The 22,088-nt window shown below is 40.2% G+C and overlaps 1 long non-coding RNA gene and 1 pseudogene across 1 annotated transcript in view; one reads left to right on the top strand and one right to left on the bottom strand.

Moving 5' to 3' along the window:
- Positions 1-454, top strand: LOC128114683 (mitochondrial import inner membrane translocase subunit TIM14-like; annotated as a pseudogene).
- Positions 455-4,930: 4,476 nt separating this feature from the next.
- The window catches only part of LOC128114677 (uncharacterized), a 27,721-nt gene continuing 10,563 nt past the window's right edge, over positions 4,931-22,088 (bottom strand). Inside the window, exons 2-3 of the long non-coding RNA XR_008219860.1 lie at positions 21,501-21,684; positions 4,931-5,037 (exon numbers count right to left, since the gene is read on the bottom strand). This is a non-coding gene — a long non-coding RNA (uncharacterized LOC128114677). The remainder of the gene's footprint in view (positions 5,038-21,500; positions 21,685-22,088) is intronic.

Below are 22,088 nucleotides of genomic sequence, written 5' to 3'. Positions count from 1 at the left end.
ATGGCCAGCACAGTGGTGGCTGTTGGATTGACTATTGATGAGGCCGGATTTGCAGGTTGCTATGTTTTACAGGCCATGAAGCATGTAGCGCCTCAAGTAAAACAAGTTTTTCAAAGTCTACCAAAATCTGCCTTCAGTAGTGGGAAGTACAGAACTGGTTTTGAACCCACAACAACGAAACAAAATGCAGCATTAATACTTGGCATGATCCCTATAGCCAATAAAGGAAAGATTAGAGGTACTCACCAGTGAATTATGCTCTTAAACCATCCAGACAATGGAGGATCTCCTTATATAGCAGCCAGAATCAATGGGGCTGAAAACTCACTACAAGGCCAAGTTAAAATAATGAAGTAAATGTATGTGACTCTTAAGCCCATTAGTCCATTTTAAGAGTATGCATTTTTTGTGATTAAAGGCCCTAGAGCCAGAGGATCCCAGTTCAATTCCAAGAAACTACTTGGCAGCTCACAATTATTTCTAACTCCAGTCCCAGGGAGTCCATCACCCTCTTCTGGCCTCTGTGGGTACCAGGCATGCATGTGGTGTACAGTCATACATGCAAGCAACACCCAAACACATAAAATAAAAATATCTATGATTTATTTTGTGTGCTAAAATATTAATAAAAGAAAAATAGAGTTATGCGTGTCACAGAAAAATATGGAAGGGAGTAGGTTTACTCAAAAATTTGTTTTATATGGCATAAACTCACAATTTTAGAAGTAAAATATTTCCACTTTAGAAAAAGTATCAAACAAAATCTGAAAATAGAATATTTATTTTACTTTTACTTACGTGCATGTGTATGTGTGTATGTGTGGGTGTGCACATATGTGCAGGTGCCTGTGGAGTCCAGAAGAGAGCACTGGATCCCCTGGAATTGCCATTACAGGCAGTTGTGAGCCATCTGCTGTGGGTGCTGGGAAACAATGTTGGAGCTTCTGCTACAGCACATTCTCTTAACCTTTGAGCTATCTCTCCAACCCCAAAATGTGAACTGCTTTTAAAAAGCACTTAGAACATATGGGTTGGGGATTTAGCTCAGTGGTAGAGCGCTTGCCTAGCAAGCGCTAAGGCCCTGGGTTTGGTCCTCAGCTCTGGGGAAAAAAAAAAAGCACTTAGAACATAGATCCATGATTTTAAAAACAATAAAATATCAAGTTCTTTCAGAAGGATTTTTTTTGTTTCCCATTTATTTATATTCAAGTTTTATGAATTTAGGATATTCTTTTTCTTTTTTTAAAATTTTTTATTTTTATTTTGCAATACAATTCAGTTCTACATATCAGCCACGGATTCCCTTGTTCTCCCCTCTCCGGCCCCCCTCACCTTCCTCCCAGCCCACCCCCCCATTCCCACCTCCTCCAGGGCAAAGCCTCCCCCGAGGACTGAGATCAACCTGGTAGACTCAGTCCAGGTAGGTCCAGTCCCCTCCTCCCAGGCCGAGCCAAGCGATCCTGCATAGGCCCCAGGTTTCAAATAGCCAACTCATGCAATGAGCACAGGACCCAGTCCCACTGCCTGGATGCCTCCCAAACAGATCAAGAAAATCAACTGTCTCACCCATTCAGAGGGCCTGATACAGTTGGGGGCCCCTCAGCCATTGGTTCATAGTTCATGTGTTTCCATTCGTTTGGTTTTTTGTCCCTGTGCTTTATCCAACCTTGGTCTCAACAATTCTTGCTCATATAAACCCTCCTCATTCTCGCTAATTGGACTCCCAGAGATCCACCCGGGGCCTAGCCATGACTCCAGAAGGAATTTTTAAAAATCCAAATTATCTTAAGTCTAACTAACAATTTTCTCTAAAAAGTCTAGTGAATAACTGCCTTAGGCATCTGCTCTATAGTCTGCTATCTCATTTAGCACTACCAACAACCCAATGAAGAGTGTATCAGAACACCTTGTGACCTGAGGTCCTTATTCAAGAATGATTTCTAAGTCCAGTTCTACCCACTGCTCCATATCATCATCCATCAATTGTCTTTAAAATGGTATTTTAATAAAACAAATGAAAAATAAGCATGGAAGTTAATGATTTTTGTCTGGTTGCATATTTGATACAGATTTTCTCTCTCTCTCTCTCTCTCTCTCTCTCTCTCTCTCTCTCTCTCTCTCTCTCTCTCTCTCTCTCTCTCTCTGTGTGTCTATTGTAGTTTACTGATGTGCCACAAATATTTTTCCTCTTTGATGAGGATAAAACTGGGGGTACTTGCATTGTGTCACAATGTTTATTTCTATTTCTATTCATTGAAATAAGTCCCCTTGGCTCACTCAGGGATGATCCTTATAGCTGATCCTCGGTATAGTCCCATCCTGGGACTCCCTGCCAACCCATTCTTAACAAACATTGATCACTGTCATTGTTTTCCTGAAAAGCTTATTCAAAATCAAATCAGAAATTAAATTCCCACTGCAAATCAGGACAATAGAGACCATGAATAAGAGTCATCTTGCCTATTGGATTTGTCCCCAGTGAGGTTAACAGAAAACCAAAGCCTAGCCATATGTTCTCTTTTAGGCACAGTTGTTCATTCATCTGGCAGAGCCTATAAATCAAATGCTTATTTTAAAAAATTGTTGTTTTGAATCAGGGGGAAAAAACCCAGATCCCCCTCAGGCCATAATCAGCATGCCAAATCCAATTCCAAAGCTTTCAAGTATAATGTGGACATTTATTCAATATTCAGCTAATTTTATTTTTCTGTCTCCCCCATTCCCCATTCATTTGGAGCCACTCGTAATAATACCAAATACAGGACAGCACAATGTGGGGGTTAGGAGGGCAGGAGAGGCAGGAGATAGACTCTGTATTTCAAGTCATTGTGTCCTTGGCACCTCCTGAACATTGTTTTTGTTCAGCGCAGTGGTTCTTGGTCTAACTGCATGTTTGCATCACATGAGAGACTTTTTACGAAACAGAAAATACTCCTAAACTTCACCTAGACCAATTATACCAAAATTTCAGCATAAGGCATGAGTATAGTTGCTTTGCTTTTTATTAATTGCAGGTAAAGTCAATGTGCAGTTAAAAGCCAAAACCTCTGCTTTAAGAGATCTTTTTTTTTTTTTTTTTTTGGTTTTTCGAGACAGGGTTTCTCTGTGTAGCTTTGCACCTTTCCTGGAACTCACTTGGTAGCCCAGGCTGGCCTCGAACTCACAGAGATCCGCCTGGCTCTGCCTCCCGAGTGCTGATCTTTTATTAAGCCAGGCAGTGGTGGTACACGCCTTTAATCTCAGCTTTCGGGAGGCAGAGACAGGTGGATCTCTGTGAGTTTGAGGCCAGCCTAGTCTACAAAGTGAGTTCTAGGACAGCCAGGGCTACACAGAGAAACCCTGTCTTGAAAAACCAGAAAATAGATAGATGAGAGAGAGAGAGAGAGAGAGAGAGAGAGAGAGAGAGAGAGAGAGAGAGAGAGAGAGAGAGAGAGAGAGAGAGAATCTGTTTTGTTTCATCTGGCCACATATTTTGTGTCTTTCTGGCTGTGTGTGTGTTGTGTGTGTGTGTGTGTGTGTGTGTGTTTAAATTTTTTTCCATGGCCACTTCTAAATCTTAACTGTCCCATTCACATTTGTTCATTTACACTGTCTTTCTTTCTAATGAACATATAGGGTGAGACTTAAAGTACAAGCCTTTCTTTGGGAGGCAATCCACTAGGGGCGTTGGCAAGTGCCAATCAGGGGTGTCCTATAAGTTATTTTTCTCACTGTTGCAGATACCAGACAAAAAAGCATCTGAAGGTGTTATTATTCCTAGCCACTTCTGGAGTCACATGACTGCACATGTGCTGTCAGCCATCAGGCAAAATGCTTAGTCACTCCAGGGCCTTATGTCCTACATAATCCCTGTGTGCAGTGTGGTCACGTAATCTATGCGCATGTGTGGCATAGCTACATAAGCCCTTATACGCATGCGCGAGGTGACCTATAAAAGGCGGGCTGTACCCGCTCACTGCTCTCTCTCCCGCTCAGCAGAGGTAGTGCGCACCTCTCCCCCCGCATCTTTTCTCTTCCCTAATAAAAACTCTTATAGTGGGTTCTGTTGAAATTCGTGTTTTCTAGCGCCCGGTAAATAACGCCAACAAATAAATAACAGAAGGGAAGAAGGGTTCAATTTTGGATCACAGTTCATGAGCTACAGTCCATAATGAGAGGGAAGGTATAGCCGTGGGCCAATTGCCTATCTGTGGTGTTGGAAGGCAGCTTGTTCGTATCTCAGAGGGTAAGGACTTAGCTGGCTGTCTCCTCTTTCCCTTTTCTTTCAGTCTGGGATCTCAGCTCATGTGATGGTGCCACTCGTCGCGAGTATAGGTCTTTTCTCCTCAGTTCTTTCTCTCTAGAAATTCCTCAGAGGCACACCCAAAGGTATGCCTCATTTAATGCCCTAGGCATTTATTAACACAATCAAGTTGACAGAATTAACTATCACTTGTTCTCAAGGGAACCCAAATAGAGAAACTAACAAGACTAAGATAATCTTGTTAGTCTTGTTATAGAGATAAAACAGATAACTCAGAGTGATCCCATACAAAGAACAGGGGACATAGAATATTTATCTACTAATTCTTGCAATTTATTAGTTGATGATTCCTTCCAGGAGTCTTTAATTCTCTATCACTTCTAGCCTGCAGTGTGCACAGTCAGAGAGAACTTATAGCAGCCTGAAATAGCCTTTAAGCAAAGTATTACAAGTGCTGACAGAAATCCAGCTAGGACATAGCAGAGCTAAGCTAGATCACACTTGGGCTGCATCCATAGGCAAAAAGATTCAGATTCGATACATCGTCTTCTTTTGTATATGCATCTATTATGTTTCTATTTCGTTTTATATTTTTTCATTATTTCATATTGTGATATCACATCATATGAGTTACATTGTGTTGCTGTGATAAAATAAAATGACCAAGGGAAATTTATGAAAGAAAGAGTTTGTTTTAGCTTACTGTTTCTGAAAGAGAGTCCACAATGATGGAAGAAGAACAGCAGCAGGCATCCAGAGCAGGAAGGTGAAAAATCACATTTTCAACCACAAGTCTGAAGCAGAGAGAGAACTGGAAGTGGGACAAGGCTATAAAGTCTCAGATTCATTCAATCTAGGCTATACTTGCTCACTGACAAAAGGTTTTTTATTATTATTATTAATGAAAAGATCCCAGTAAAGCACTAAGATGCAAAATCAAAGTTTTTTCTTCTTTTCCTAGTGATCTGGTCAGGAAGAAAGCGGTCAGGAACAGCTCTTCGGATGGAGGAATGCACACCTCACACCAGCTTTGGAAGTGCCAGTTGCAATTAACATCTCTGGAACCACACAGTTCACAGTGTTGCCAAGATATTTCCTATTCCTAAATTTACATGTTGCAAATTTGGGGGCTTTTACAGTGCAAAGTTTTCCTCCAAATAATTTATGTGTACTTTTAAAGGAGATTCTTGGCATCTGTCTATAGTGTCTGACTTTTTCCCAAGGACCATGAGATGAATTACTACTCCCAAAGAGGCAAGGGCCCTGAAGGCTTTGTGGGAACCAAGTCACCAGTCATGGTTCAACTTTGTGAGTGTCAGTACAGATTGTATTGTCTATTATGAGTATGTGTGAGTGAATGTACAAGTGACTTGTCTTTTCCATCATGTGTATGTGAGTGTTTGTACAATCTAGTTAATAGTTTGTAAGACTGGCACGATGCCTACTGGTTCACATTGCAGCTTCTTAACCTGAGGTTAATCCAGGGTTTTAAGGACTTAGTTCGATTTTTCATTGCCCTCTAGCTGAAACTTAGTATTCATTTTAGTTATGAACCTAGGCAGTGGGCCTCAGTAAAGCTAGGCATTGATCTCTAAATTCATTGCTATTGGTTGTTTCAGTTATGACTGTTTCAGTTATACTGTAATTGGTGCAGTTATTGAAATATTTGTGTTTATTACTTGGGAATTATGACACTTAATGAAAATATCCCTTGTCTTAGGTTGGATTTCTATTGCTGTGAAGAGACACCATGACCATGGCAACTCTTATAAAGGAAAACACTTAATTGGGGCTGGCTAACAGTTTCAGAGGTTTAGTCCATTATCGTCATGGCAGGAAGCAGGGCAGTGTGCAGGCAGACATGGTGCTGGAGCTGAGAGTCCTGCATCTTGATCCACAGGCAGCAGGAGACTGTGTACCACACTGGGCATAGCTTAAGCATATATGAGACCTCAAAGCCCACCTCCACAGTGACACACTTCCACCCACAAGGCCACACCTATCCTAACAAAGCCACATCTCCTAATAGTGCCACTCCCTATGGGCCAAGCATTCAAACACATGAGTCTATGGGGCCTATTCCTATTCAAACCACCACATTCCTACATCTTGTTTTTTTTTTCTTTATTAAGAAATTTTCTACTCACTCCTCATGCTATTCACACTGTTTGGGGGGCACCCAGGCAGGGGGATTGGGATCTGTCCCTGGTGCATGGGCAGGCTTCTGGAAATCAGGTGCCTGTGGTGTGACACCTTGCACAGCCTTGGTGCATTGGGAAGGGGCTTGGACCTGCCTAGGCTCAGTGAGCTGGGCTCTGCTGACTCCCCATGGGAGACCTCGATTTGGGGGATGTGGGGATGTGGGGTGGCTTGGGAAAGGGGGGTCTGTGGATACATCTTGTTTTTTAATGTAATAAAAAATGCATCAGCCAGGCAGTGGTGGTGCATGCCTTTAATCCCAGCACTCAGGAGGCAGAGGCAGGTGGATCTCTGTGAGTTTGAGGCCTGCCTGGGCTACAGAGTGAGTTCCAGGAAAGGCACAAAGCTACACGGAGAAACCCTGTCTCGAAAAACAAAACAACAACAACAAACAAAACAAAACAAAACAAAAAACTGCATCAATCATGTCACATTCATTTTAATATGTTGATGACAATTTCAGTACAATAATTAGACTTATTATTCTGTATACACTGTTTTAAACATTTAAAAAACTAATCTGAGAAAGGTACATTTCTTAGATACAAAAGGTCTATGACACAAATCCTTCATCTACAACAATTAATAAATGGGACCTCACGAACCTGAAAATCTGTACACAAAGAACACCATCATTCCAGCAAAGCAGCAGTCTACAGAATGGGGAAAGCTCTTTACCAATTGTACATATGATAGAGGGCTGGTATCTCGTATTCTACAAAGAATTCTATGAAGAACTAAAAAAAAAAAAAGAAGAAACATCAAGAAAACAAATAACCAGTTAAAATGGAGTACTGAACTAAGGAGAGAGTTCTCAAAAGATGAAACACAAATGGCTGAGAAACACTTAAGGAAGTGTTCAACATCCTTAGTCATCAGGGACATGTAAATCAAAATTACTCTGAGATTCCATCTTACAGCAGTCAGAATGGACAAGATCAATAAAACAAATGGAAAGCCCATTCATTGCTGGTGGGAGGACCAACTTGTACACCCAATATGGATATCTGTATGGTGGTTCCTCTGGAAGCTGGGAATTGATCTACTTCAAGAATCAGCTTTACTATTTTTGGGCATATACCTGAAGAACTCTACATCCAACCTCAGAGATACTTTTTCATCCATGTTCATTGCTGCTCTGTTCACAGTAGCCAGAAATAGCAAACAACTTAGATGTCCATCAACTGATGAATGGATAATTAAAATTTGGTACATTCACACAATGGAATATTACTGAGCTTTAAAAAAAGAAATTTGAGCCGGGCGGTGGTGGCGCACGCCTTTAATCCCAGCACTCGGGAGGCAGAGCCAGGCGGATCTCTGTGAGTTCGAGGCCAGCCTGGTCTACAGAGTGAGATCCAGGAAAGGCGCAAAGCTACACAGAGAAACCCTGTCTCGAAAAACCAAAAAAAAAAAAAAAAAAAAGAAATTTAAGGTAAGTGGGTGGAACTAGAAAAGAATCATTCTGAGTGAGGAAACCCAGACTCCAAAAGACAAATGGTATATGTTTTCTCTTCTATGTAGATGTTATCTTTTAAGCTTTTGATGTGTGGACTACAGTCCAAATAACCACAAGTAAGGGACCAAAGAGGAGGAGAGGCTCTCTCAAGAAAGGGGAAATAGAAGATAGTGATATGGAGAGACAAGGGAGAAACAAGAAGAGGAAGATTAATTAAATAGGGTGTGGGATGGGAGAGCAGGGTAAAGGAGGGGAACTAGGGAGGGACAACTAACACTAAAGGCTCTTTGGAAAATCATATGGAAACCCATTACTGTAGCAGCTTCCTAAATTATACACATACATGAAAGGGATCTAAATAGAGTCACCAAATAATATGGGAGAGAATGTCTCAACTAAACATCTTATGTCACCAAGTAAAATCTCCAGTGCAAGGAATTGATTACACCTTGTTGAGTCATTGTCTAAAGGGTTCCCATGGAACCCCCCAAACACCACAGGCTACTACCAAGGCTATATTTGATTCTCTACAACCTGATTGTAAGGCCCTATTGCTGAAGACAGTGCTTACATATGTCATCAAGCACGAAGAAGTTGAGCTGGTTCCTAATAAGAAGCTTCACTGTGCTGAATATCATTCATGGTACTGGAAGGTATTCTGCACACTACTAGAGGAGAAAGGTAATCATCAATATCACCCAGCTACAAACCCTGTGACTGTAGCCCAACCTACCTGTAAGATATACTGGTGTAATATTGGCAGAAATGTTATGGGAGTAACCAACCACTTTTTGATTGGATTTAAGGCCTACTCCATGAGATGGAACCTGTACCTGATACTGCTAAGTGGGCAAGGACCTGAACCTGGACAGGTTATGATCCTAGGGGAAAGTAAAATACTATTGTTCTGCTAAAGGAACATAGCAATAATGACTCTTAATGACATCTGCTATACCCATAGAGCAGTGTCTCACTCAGCCACCATCAGAGAAGCTGCTTCTTGCAATAGATGGGAACTAACACAGAGACCCACAACCAGACAATGTGTAGAATGAGAGACTTTGAAGAACTCAGTCCTAAATGGGATGTTTTCATCAAACTCTTCCCCTCGGGGCTCAGGGATCTATGTGGAAGAGGAGGTGGAAAGACTGTAAGAGCCAGAGGTGATGACTGACTCCAAAGAAATAGTATCTTCCACATACAACAAGACTGACACATATATGAACTCATGGAGACTATGGCAGCATGCACAAGACCTACACAGGTTCAAGTCAGACAGGGTCCCAGCACTGAGCTGGCAAAGTGTATATAGGTTCTCACTCATAATCAAGAAGCTATATATCTTACAGGAAGATTCATTCTTCATATGAAAATAAATAAGCACATCAATTGCATTGGTAGGTAAATTGTTTTCGTCTTTAATATAGTAAAATGATACAGATGCCAAAGAATTATTTAGACGTATATTTCTTTATTATCTGTTACCAGGAAATATTTGGTTTGTATACACAATTTGATATCTGCTGAAGAATGGTCACAGGAAGATATTAAAAGTCCTTGTTTTTCATAATTAAACTATTTTGTTTCTGTAGGAGCAGAACATTTTGTCGATATAGTGAAAACACTTTAATTTATAACATAGAGCAGTTTTAAATCTGAGCTGAGGTGTTTCGGATGGTGATCTTTGATGTTGCATGGTGCTAAGGTACACACAGTAAAAAGTGCATAAGCTATATGTTCAGAACCAATGCTAGAGTGATGTAACATGGGTGAGCCCTGCCAGAAACAGCTCAGATTCATTATGTATTTAATTTCGAAAACATTTGGTTTGTTTTGTGTTCAGAATTCATTACTGTTGACAATTTTTTCATGACCTTTCCACATTTTGTTCAGTGACTCCATATTGAGAAGTTATTGTATAGCGCAATGTTTGTTTTGCATTTTGAGACAAGGTCTTGTATAGCTCAGGCTGGCCTTGAACTTGATGTCTCTGGGAAATGCTAGAAGGTACAGAAATTGATGGAGGGCCATGAGTGTAGGTAACAGGACTCTGTAGATCAGTGTCTATTTTGGTACAATATCAGCCTTTGGTACAAGTGAACTAACACTTTCTCACTTCCCAGCCAAAATTACTTAATGGATAATAACCAAAGGAAACTACTAGGAGAGAAGGCAGGCATTGGAGGAGTGATGTGTCTGAACAACTATAATGAATATGACTGTGTTTTTGCTTGTTTTTACTCTTTTTTTGGGGCCCACCACCCAGCTCCTAAATAAATCACACACGGAGGCTTACTCTTATGTATGAGTGCCCGGCCTTAACTTGGCTTATTTTCTAGCCAGCTTTTCTTAACTTAAATTGTCACGTCTATCTTTTGCCTCTGGGCTTTTCCCATTCTCTTACTTCTGTAAATCTTACTTTTACTCCATGGCTTGCTGTGTAGCTAGGTGGCTGGTCCCTGAAGTCCTCCTCCTTCTCTGGCTCCTTCTCCTATCAGATTTCTCCCTCTATATATTCTCTCTGCCTGCCAGTCCAACCTATCCTTTCTCCTGCCTCACTATTGGCCATTCAGCTTTTTATTTGACCATCAGGTGTGTTAGACAGGCAAAGTAACACAGCTTCACAAAGTTAAACAAATGCAACAGAAACAAAAGTAACACACCTTAAAATAATATTCTACTACAACTGTGAATAGTATAACCTATTGAGTTTTTATGGTGACATTTGCCTAGTTCTTTTTTCTTCAGGGCCACAGAAGTGGTTTCTCAATGTCTAGTTTAAAAACAAATACAGGATTGGAGAAGTGGCTCAGCAGTTACAAGTACTTAGTGCTTTTGCAGAGGACCCAGGCTGAGTTTCCTGCAGCCACATGATGGCTCACAAACATCTTTAACTCCAGTTCCAGGTAATTTGATGCCCTCCACAGGCATCAGGTATGCACACAGTAAGCATAAGTACATGTGAGTGAAACAATCATACACACAAAATAAAATAAATGAATAAAATAAAATAAAAAGAAATTTTCCACCCCCTAGAACCCAATTAGAATGTCAAAGGGTAACAATTCTGTTAGTTCTAGGTGGAGGGATGATGTCTTTGAATGTATATAGAATGATACTTAGCAAGGAAAGAGAAATTTCAGGTTCACACCAACATCCTAGTTAAATCACATAACTGTAGCTCCAGTGTTTTGATGAGAACAGATACCACTGTAGGATTAATCCAATGCCAACTAGTATTTTAGTTTCTTGAAGGGTTTTTCCATTGCTGCGTATTTGTTACATTCAAAAAGTAAATGGTAACCAAAACCAGCCATGGTTCTAATGCAGCTGTCCCAGAGTTATGTTTCAGTGTTTGTGTGGGCTACATTCGTAATACACTTTGTAAGAGCTTAATATAAATTCTTGGAACTCAGATAATGCCTCTATGTCTATTAAAAGAAGTAAGAACTCTGGGATTTGAGAAGAGGTTGCTTGGCAATAATAAAACAGAATAAATCAAGTCACCTTAACACAAAGCAGTTCTTTCTTCTATGCGACAGTTTGTCAAAATTTAAGGGGAAAAAAGGCTTTCATTTTTATAAAACAAAAAGGAAGTTATCACATTGTGGAATATATTTTTCCTGCATAAAAGCTCAATTTTATTTCCAGTAATTTGGCAACATAGAAAGTAATAAGCAATAATATGTCTGTATTACTGTATTGTTGCAAGAGTTAAAATAAACCATCCTCTGTTTTTCACATGATGATAAAGGATCTTTTTGAGTTTGAGTAGTCTTTTTCTATGTGAAAGCAAACACTGTCATTTCCCACAGGGAAAAGAAAGACTCACAAGAAAGCAATCTGGAGAAAATATACATAACTGCATATCACTGTCATGCCAATCTGGAGAAAATGTACACAACTGTATATCAGTGTAGTTGTATGTTTCCTGTCCTGACTGCCCAGTCCCACATAACCGACTCAGAGGCTGAATGTGAATTATAAATGCTCGGTTGATAGCTCAGGCTTGTTACTAGTTAACTCTTACATTTAAATTAATCCATTTCTATTACTCTATGTATTGACATGTGGCTTGTGGCTTTACCCATCCTCTAGCATGTCTTGCTTCCCCAGTGGCTGGCTGGTGCTCTTCTGACTCTGCCCTCCTTCTTCCCATCATTCTCAGTTTGGCTTTCCTAACTTCCTGCCCAGCTACCAGCCTGTCAGCTTTTTATTAACCAATGAGAATAATACATGTTCATAGTGTGGAAAAGGATTGTTCCACAGCATCTCAGTGTCAGGCCAACCTGGAGAAAATGCATACGACTGCCTATCAGTGTCAGGCAATCTGAAATATTTCAGCCTTTGCAGGCCAGGGCACTTCTGTTGTAACCACTTGCTTTTGTAGGAGGAAAACAGCCATAGGCAGCAGGTGAATGAAAGAGCATGGTTCTGGTCCAGTAAAGCTTTATAAACTCAGGCAGCAGACTCCAGCTTGCCAATTTATGCAATGTATTATCAGAAAGTTCATTACAAGACTTGCTCAACAGGAGTAAATTCATCCTGGTACAGTACACTTGGCTGACTACTTGTAGATGGAGAGGTCATAGACCCTAGGAGAGAGCCTATAACTGCCATTTTCTAAACCAGTAAAATTTCTAACTGTATTCTAAATATTTACCCTTATGTCTATAAATAAGCATAGCTCTCATCCCTCATCAAAGATGCTTTTTCTTGCAATAGGTAGAGGCTACTATGGAGATCTACAATTAGTAAAAATGCAGAGATTAAGTAACAATGAGCTGCCCATCCCTATCTGGTATATCTCCAATACAACCCGTACACCAAGGCTCAGGAAACATCAAGGAAGAGTGGGTAGAAAGACTGTAGAGGCCAAATGACCAAGATGCCACTGCAAGATAGTATCTCTAGATATGACAAGAATGCTGCCATATAAACTCTCAACAATATGGTTGCCTAACAAGACCTGCATAATGGCAACACTAGTTGACATGCCAACATGGTTGGTGAACATTTCACAAAGCCCCACCCCTAGATGAAACGCCACAGGTAATCAATGGCTGCTGAGAAAGGGAGAATCAATCTGTCTTAGGGTTTCTATTGCTGTGAAGAGACACCGTGACCATGGCAACTCTTATAAAAGAAAACATTTTATGGGGTGCCTTACAGTTTCAGGGATTTAGTCCATTATAATCATGGTGGGAAGCATGGTGGCATGCAGGCAGACATGGTGCTGAAGCTGAGAGTCCTACATCTTGATTGGCATGCAATAGGAAGTGAACTGAGACACTGGGTGTGACTTAAGCATATATGAGACCTCAAAACCTACCTCTACAGTGACACATTTCATCCAGCAAGGCCATTCCTATTCCAACAAAGCCACACCTCCTAATAATGCCACTCCCTATGAGCTTATGGGGGCAATAACATCCAAACTACCACACAGTCATACACATTAAAAGACTATTCAGTTTCCTTACCATTTAAATAATCTCACAATTAACATTTCTTTTTTTCTCTTTTGATGACTCCAGATTTCAACTCACTGATGGTAAGAATTTTAATGAACATTGTGGAAGAGTTTTTATCAAACTAAGTATGTTGCAGACGTGCTCCATGTATTATTCTTTAGTGCCTGGCAGTGTTCTTAAATTCAATCAGTGTCTCTCCTATCAATTCAATGTACTTACTTACTTGTCCATTCACTTCACCTATCTCAGTAAAGTGTTTGATTATTGCCAGCAGCTGTTCCATGAATCTTGTAGAATCTTCATAGAATTTAGAATCTTCATAGTTATGCTGAATAATTTTACATATAAAATTCCTAAAGATATTTCAGTTGACCTAAAGAATTAGGGTGGAGTAAATGGCTTTCCTCATGTATATCTAACTGGTCTGTGAACCATCATTACTTACTGTAATAATATTTTCTTCTGAGGATGCTACACAATGTCTACCACCTTCTAATATGGTCCCAATGAAAAACCAAAGTTCTACTTCACTAAAGTTCACTGTGGGGAGCCAATGAGTTTATTAGGCTTGCCGGGCGGTGGTGGCACATGCCTTTAATCCCAGCACTCGGGAGGCAGAGCCAGGTGGATCTCTGTGAGTTCGAGGCCAGCCTGGTCTACAAAGCGAGTTCCAGGAAAGGCGCAAAGCTACACAGAGAAACCCTGTCTCGAAAAACCAAAAAAAAAAAAAAAAAAAAAAAAAAAAAGAAGAAGTATTAGGCTTACTTACAGGAGCATGGGTGAGGGATTGCAGGTGAGAAAATACTTCACCCTAAAACAGCCACACTGCTTCTCCATGACTATGTAGATAGAAACCTCTAACCCTAGCTTTCCCCCAGCCTATTACATATTCTAGCCCCTCATTGAGAGTCTGAGGCCACAAGCACTTAGGGGAGAATTGCATACAACTGGTTGTATGGGGTGGTTGGATACTCAGGTAAGGGTCCTATCACTCTGCCCACCACCTTCTATTTATGGGGGAGGGTAAATAGTCAACAAACACAGCTGTGATTATCCTTTATAAGCAGGCACAAATGGTCTTATGAAGATGGTGGTAATTTGGCTAGGAGGATAGTTATGGACAACACTGTAGTGGTATTTGCTCTGCCCATGACCTTGGGCTATATGGCCCAAAGGAGATGGTGCTTCCTGCCATTGTAAGTGATCTCTTATAAGGAGTTGGAGAAGGGTCACATCCTTCTCCCTGTTTCTACCTGTGAGGTGGATTCGGTCATGTTCAGATCAGAGAACGACTTCTGTCTACTCCGTTCTGTAATTGTGAGTGTATTTCCTCAATTTATATCTTAATAAATTCTGTTACCTATTTAATAGACTCACGTGGATTGATCGTAATACAACATGTTGAATATTTATCACCAAACACAAAGGAAAAAGATTATTTATGTGAAGGGCACAGTGGGCAAAGAAAGGAAAAAACAGAATCCCTTGGAAGTCAGACAAGATGAAGTAAGACAAGATGCTTTATTGACTGAAAAGGACAAGAGGCTAATGAACACTTGGACCAAGTTATCATCACTGCTGGTCCTTATTCTGACCATCTATTCCTAAGTAGAAAGAATGTATGGTTATTAAATAGAATCTCAAACATCATTTAAGCAAGAAGATATGCACTTCAATGGTTTTCCCATTATTGCACTAAATCTGCCCAATTTTTGTTTTTGCAGTTGATTGAGAGACCTGAAGTACTATTTTAGAGTTCTATCAAGGGTTAAATCTTTAGTGCTATGAATTTTCCTCTGAGTGTGCATTGTTTTCACTATTAATTTATAAATGTGTTGTGATTTCAATGTTGATTTTTCTCCCAGTTCCCAAGTTTTTTAGAAGAGTATTTTAGAGTTTTTCAAATAAAATAGTTCTGTTTCTTTTGTGTTGTTAGTTTCCATGCTTTTTCTTTAGCACCCAGCTCATAAATTGTGGTTAAAAATCCATGGCTCAGTAGGATATAGGTCCAGTGAGGAAACTGCTGCTGTTGCTTTGCTAAATGGGCATGATGCACCCATCAACTTGCCTTCTACATAGTTGTATTTATCCTCATACTCCAGTATAGCTGTCAACTTTGGTCAGAGACGCTTCTTTTTGCAACTGGCAGTGGTTACTATAGAGACATAACTGGCCAATGTACTAAAAATAAGTGAGTGTTGAGTGTTCAGCCCTAAACAGGACATGTGTATTACCTTTTCTAAGGCTCAGGGAATATGTTGAAACAATGTAAGAGCATGGCCAGCTAGATAGCTAAGTGGGCAACAACACTTGCAGTTTAAACCTCATGACCTGAGTTTAATCTCCAGAACCTGAATATAAAAGCTTGAGGAGGCACATGTGTAACTCCAGGACTCCTACATCAAATGGGAGGGAGAGATGGGAGAATTGCCTAGAAGCTCTCAGTCCAGATAACCTGGAGTGCACAACATGCTAGAAACAAGTAAGAGATCCTGCCTCAACAAGGTGGAAGGAAAGAACCAACTCTTGAAAGTTATATTTGGCCTCTACACACAAGCCATAGCAAGCACATACCTGCACTCACACATAGACATAACACACACAATAATAATGGTAATAATAATGATAATAATAATAATAATAGTTTCAATTTTTTTTTTTTGGTTTTTCGAGACAGGGTTTCTCTGTGTAGCTTTGCGCCTTTCCTGGAACTCGCTTTGTAGCCCAGGCTGGCCTCGAACTCACAGAGATCCGCCTGGCTCTGCCTCCCGAGTGCTGGGATTAAAGGCGTGCGCCACCACTGCCCGGCTATATAGTTTCAATTTTAAAAGGATATGCTGGAGTGCTGTGGAGCACTGTCCTGAGGTGATGACATGGCTATCTTCTGGTCATGACATAGCCACTGCACTGTTTAACTTATAACAGCTGTGATTATTTGAGTGAGACCTGTACAAAGTTGTGCTTTTTGGCATCCTGTTACCGAGAACGGAGGAATTCATGAGGCCCTACCCTTCCCTGAGGATTTCCAGGCAGTTAATTGTTGTTCAGGAGGGAGAACCATTTTCTTCAGTGGTGCAGTCACTGTCGAATTGTATAAGCTCTTATAACTATCCTTTGACCTGTTTCCTGTAAGCAACCCTAATTAAACTTAGTGAGTCACAAAAAATAAAGACATACAAGTAGAAGGGAAATTAGGGAAGGGGAAGGGGATCAGTGTGGGGGGGAGGGGGGTGTAGAGAAAGTAATAGAGGTGAATATGATCAAAATACATATTATGTAAGCATGAGAATGTCATAATGAAATCCATTATTACATATAATGAATATATGTTAATAAAATTAAGAAAAATATAACATAACATATAATAGTATACATATATATGCATAGACAAATCATATATGTGTACATATGTATACTGAATCAAGTTAGTAGCTATAATAATAAAATATTTTATATAAATTTAGTTAGCTATTTTCTGAATTCTGGAAGAACTGTCATTATAAAATTTCTTTAAACATTAGGACTCTGCAATTTTATTTTGAGGAGATCATGGGTTTGAACTGGGTTGAGCACCTACACTTGGCTCAACCAATCAAAGCAATACAGTTTAATTATAGTAACTGAGCTTTGGTTGATTGCAGGAGGACTGTAATCAATTAACTAATTAAATATAAATGATTATGTGGTTACGCTATAACCAATTTACTGGTTGATTGACTAGGCTGTAACCAATTAAGAAGTTGCCTACTTCTTATCTCTGTTTTCTTATAAATGATCCTGTCTTTAGAGCACTCAGAAACCTGTTCTGGTTTAGGAGCACCTGGTTCTCAATTTGTGTTTGTTATCTTGCTTAAATGAATTATGCTACATTTAATTGGTCTAAGAAGTTTTCCTTCTAAATAACATTTGTAATAGTTCTTTTGCTGGCTAGTTTTTTTAATTATTTATTTTTATTTTATGCGCTTTGGTGTTTTGCTATAGGTGTGGGATCCCTTAGAACTGAATTTACAGACATCCAGAAGCTGCCATGTGGGTTCTGGGAATTGACCCTAGGTTCTCTGGAAGAGCAAGCAGTGCTTCTAACCACTGAGCCATTTCTCCAGCCTGTGCTCGTTAGTTTTATATCAACTTGACACAAACTAAAGTCATCAGAGAGGAAGGAGCCTCAGTTGAGGAAATGCCTCCATAAGATTTGCTGGGCTGGTGGTCCTGAGTTCTGTAAGAAAGCAGGCAGAGCAAGTCATGAGGAGCAATCCAGTAAGCAGCACCCCTCTATGGCCTCTGCATCAGCTCCTGCCTCCAGAATCCTGCCCAGTTTGAGTTCCTGCCTTGACTTCCCTCAGTGGACTGTGATTCAGGATATGTAAGTTGAATAAACTCTTTCTTCCCCAAGTTGCTTTTGGTCATAGTGTTTAATCACAGCAATAGTCACCATAACTAAGACAGTTCCTGAACCATACATTTTGTGGTATGTATGACTGTTAAATTTTGGTGGCTTGTATTTGTGTAAAAATACTAACTTTAAAGTATTTTTCAAACTCTGTATCTATAAGTAAATCATAGGAAATGAAATTGAAATTATACACTATTAGAAAAATTTTAATAAAATAATACATATTCAGATAACAACTGTGACCACACTTTATTCTTTTTTGGTGTGCTTTGTGCACTCACTTGTCACTGTCAACTACAACATTAGGCACCAAGGGCAGCTTCACAGTCCTGCTGCATTTTCTGTCACAGGTCCATCTCTCTGAGAGTGATGTTCAAAGCCCCTTTCAAAACAGCAAAACCAGCCGGGCAGTGGTGGCGCACGCCTTTAATCCCAGCACTTGGGAGGCAGAGGCAGGAGGATCTCTGTGAGTTCGAGGCCAGCCTGGTCTACAAAGTGAGTTCCAGGAAAGGCGCAAAACTACAGAGAAACCCTGTCTCGAAAAACCAAAAAAAAAAAAAAAAAAAAACAAACCACGTTTCACTCTTTGTTGACAACTTTGTTTATTTCAATCAGAATCCATGTCTTTATCTGCCTCCTGGCACACCACTCCACCTGCTCATCTGCACATCTATGCATCTGGGTCCCTTCCTGACATTATGTGCCAGCAACACTTGTTTTGTTCACATGGAGACCAGTCCTGCTGCCTGCCCTACCTTCTAGTGGAAACTGGATCCTCCACACTTGGGGTTGAGTGTGGCTATGACAAGTAGCTCTTTTGTCTCCTGGATCATTCTAAGGTTAAACTGATGTGTTATTTTTCTCTTCACATTCCTCCTGTGATCACTTCCAGCCACTGGCTCCAGTTTCTGGCACCCTAATCATAGGCTACCTTTTCCATCTTGTTCTTCTCACCCCCTATTATATCTCTGAGCTGAATTATACTGGTTGTGCTGTTGAGGTCACAACTGCTCTCCAAATTGCCAAAACTAGCAGTTCCGTCATTTCTCTGCAGTATTTAACTTGATCACTCTTTCACTTACTGATAACAACAAAATACATATTAGGTGGTAAAAAAAAAAAATACCGTCGTAACTGCACTGAATGGTAGGATTGTGGAATGGTATACATTTACATTGTTGTAAACTGCCATCACCATCCATTTATCTGCTGTAATTTCACTCCTTCTCTAGGTGATCTGTCTCATCTAAACTTCTGGTTCTAAGCACCATCTCCAAAACTGTGACCTCCAAATTTGCATGACAGCCTGGATGACTTCACTAGATTTTATATAGGGACCTCTATCTTCTTGGAAAGTTCCATTTAGAGATTCAATAGGCATCACAGACTTAACGTTATCCAAGCCAGCTTTTATTTTCTACCTCTGAATCTGTTTCTTCTCATTACTCAGTGAGGAAAACCTCAATTTGAGAGGAAATGGAATGAGAGACCCAGAAAAAGTGAGCATGTTTTTCACAGAGATTGGAGCTGTCACCCTAAATGTTTCAATGCAGGGACACAGCATCCTGGTGTGGGCTAGGGCGGTAAAGACAGAACATTACAAAGGGCATACAATTAAACTGGAAGGGAGAGTCAGAGGTTTGGGGAAGGGGAGATACAACAGAATCTCTCAACTTGGCACTATTGATATATGAGGCTCATCCATTCTTCTTGATATCTTAGCATCCAGTCTCTAGCAAGAGAATTATTTGAGAAGGAGAAGAGAAGTAGGCTGAGAGGACACAGAACAAATGTTACCACCAGCCCCTGTAACTTCCCCCAAACATACTATGATGCTTGTGTCATAAATTGAAGAACCGGTTTAGCTTTGAAGATGGTTTCCAATTGGCACTGGTTACATGACCTACACTTCAAGAAGCACTGACTTACAGTGCTTATTGGCCAAAAGCCAGGCACAGGGCCCTAATCCTTTTGTGAATAAGTCTGGAAAACTGTTCCAGATGCCAGGGTGGGGAGCATGCCTTGAACTCCCAGTGCTGTCACTGTGGCATGCTTTAAGCTTGAGTTTTCTTCCTTTTTGTTTTTGTTGTTTATGCATTTATTGACTTGTGTGTTCATATATTTCATTAATTCTTTTTCCAAAAAAGACTTTGCAGGGCAAGAGGGAAAGGAGACTGGGGAGGTTGCTCTGCATAGTATACAGTACAGCTGAGATTCTCTTTCGTTTTCCAGATCCTGATGTTGAGGAAAAAGAATTGTTCAAGGATGCATAGCTTGTAGTAATGTTTCTGGTACATGTGCCAGAGTAGTTATTGTTATAGTTTCAGACCCTGCGACAAGAAGGATCCCCTCTTACTGAATCTGTTGTTGTCACCAAAGGGACTAGAATTACCTCAGGTTTGAAATAGAGCCAGGTTATAGAACTCTTATGTGACAGAGCAGGAAAATGGATCTCTAAGTCTATTTACCAGCTTTGAAAACTCTGCAAAAATAGTCCATTTTAATATTTGTTAGAAAAAAAATGCCCAACAAAACTAAAGTGCTCATCTTAACATTGTAATAACAGAACTTTGTAACAACACTTATTCAAATCAATTAGGCTTTGTTGAAATGAGATGTCAATGTAGTTTACTGGGGCTTCTGTGCCGCAATGGACAATAGGGTTCAGGCAGATAATGACCGTGCACTTACCCACATGCTCTCAGATTCTTTTCCCAATGTGTTGTTAGCTTCTACCTTCAAAGTGCCCTTACTGCTAACACCTTACATCTTGCTTGGAGGCTTGCCCTAAGGGATTCTGGAGTAAGCCTCTCTACTGAGTGAAGGGAGCTAGAAGCTCTGGGAATTTGTTCTCCTATGCAGCCTTTAAGCAATGACTGATAGACATAGTAATATAACAGCTTCTGTTCCTTTGACTGTTGGGACAACTCTACAATTAGCATATGTACCAGATTAGCATATGCTCCAGATTAGTATAATATGGGGGTAGACAGAAGATAACTTCTGTTGGATTTGAGACTGAATCCTTATTCCCTAGTTTCTCATGGAAATATTTTCTTTTTTGTTTTCTAAAAAGGATTTATTTATTTTTATTTTACATATATGTATATATATGTAGACCATTTGCATGCTTGGTGCCTAGGGAGGCCAGAAGGAGGCACCAAATCCCCTGGAACCAGAATCATAGACACTTATGAGTTACCATGTGGGCGCTGCAAACTGAATCTGGGTCCTCTGCGGGTGCAGCAAGTGCACTTTACTGCTAAGTCTTCTCACTAACCCCAAGGAAACTTTTTTTAAATTTTCAATTTTGAGACTTTCATGTATGAGTACTATATTTACATAATTTCTACCTTTCCCTCTCCCCCTCTAACTCCTCCTCTGTCCTCACCACTCCCTCTCAAATCCATGACAATTATTGATCTATATCTGTCAGTAATATTCTATATATAGTATATATGCAGAGCACACACATATAATATATTCTCAGGCCATTTAGTGTTGCTTGTATGTGTCTATGTTTAGCGATGACCACTTGGGATTGGATAATCTATCAAGAGGCTCATCCCTGGAGCAGACTGAGTTTCCCTTTCTCAGCAGCCATTGATTGCTCTTCATCTAGGGGTGGGGCCTTGGAAATTTCCCCCACTCAGTTGGCATGTCATCTGGCATTGTCATTATGCAGGTCCTATTAGGCAACCATATTGTTGAGATTTCATAAATGCAGCATACCTGTTATAGCAAGAAGACATTATCTCACGGCAGGTATCCTGGTCTTCTGGCTCCAGAATCTTTCCTTCATTCTTCCATAGTGTTCTCTGAGCCTTAAGTATAAGGGTAGCATTGTAGATGCATAGATTAGGGCTGGGCAACCCATGGTCACTTATTCTCTGCATTTTTGACCAGTTGTGGATCTCTGCAAAAAGAAGTTTCTTTGATGAAGAAACTACACTTATCTGTGGGTATAAGGCCAAGTATTGTGAAATACAGTTAGAAATTATACTGGTTTAGGAAAATGGAGGTAGTCTAGAGTCTATGTCCACTCCTGCTACAGGTACAGGTAGTTGACTAAGTTTACAGTATCAGGTATGAGTTTCTTTTTATTGAGCAGACCTTAAGTCTAATTAGACAGCTATTGATTACCCCTAAGATAAAATCCTACTACTGCACCATTGTGAAACAATTTCTTATATTTTTGGTTGTGAATCTAGCCTTTAATGGCTGAGCCATCTCTCCAGTCCATGAAGCAATTTCTTGATAAAGCATTTGGACACACAATTTTCCCAAAAGTTCTGCTTTGGGGGAACTCAAGTAATGACA

This window comes from Peromyscus californicus, unplaced genomic scaffold (genome assembly GCF_007827085.1).
Source record: "Peromyscus californicus insignis strain IS unplaced genomic scaffold, ASM782708v3 Scaffold_10__1_contigs__length_136768540, whole genome shotgun sequence".
Classification (NCBI taxonomy): domain Eukaryota; kingdom Metazoa; phylum Chordata; class Mammalia; order Rodentia; family Cricetidae; genus Peromyscus; species Peromyscus californicus.
Note: the sequence above shows the minus strand (reverse complement) of the source record. Positions and strands in the feature narration are given on the sequence as shown.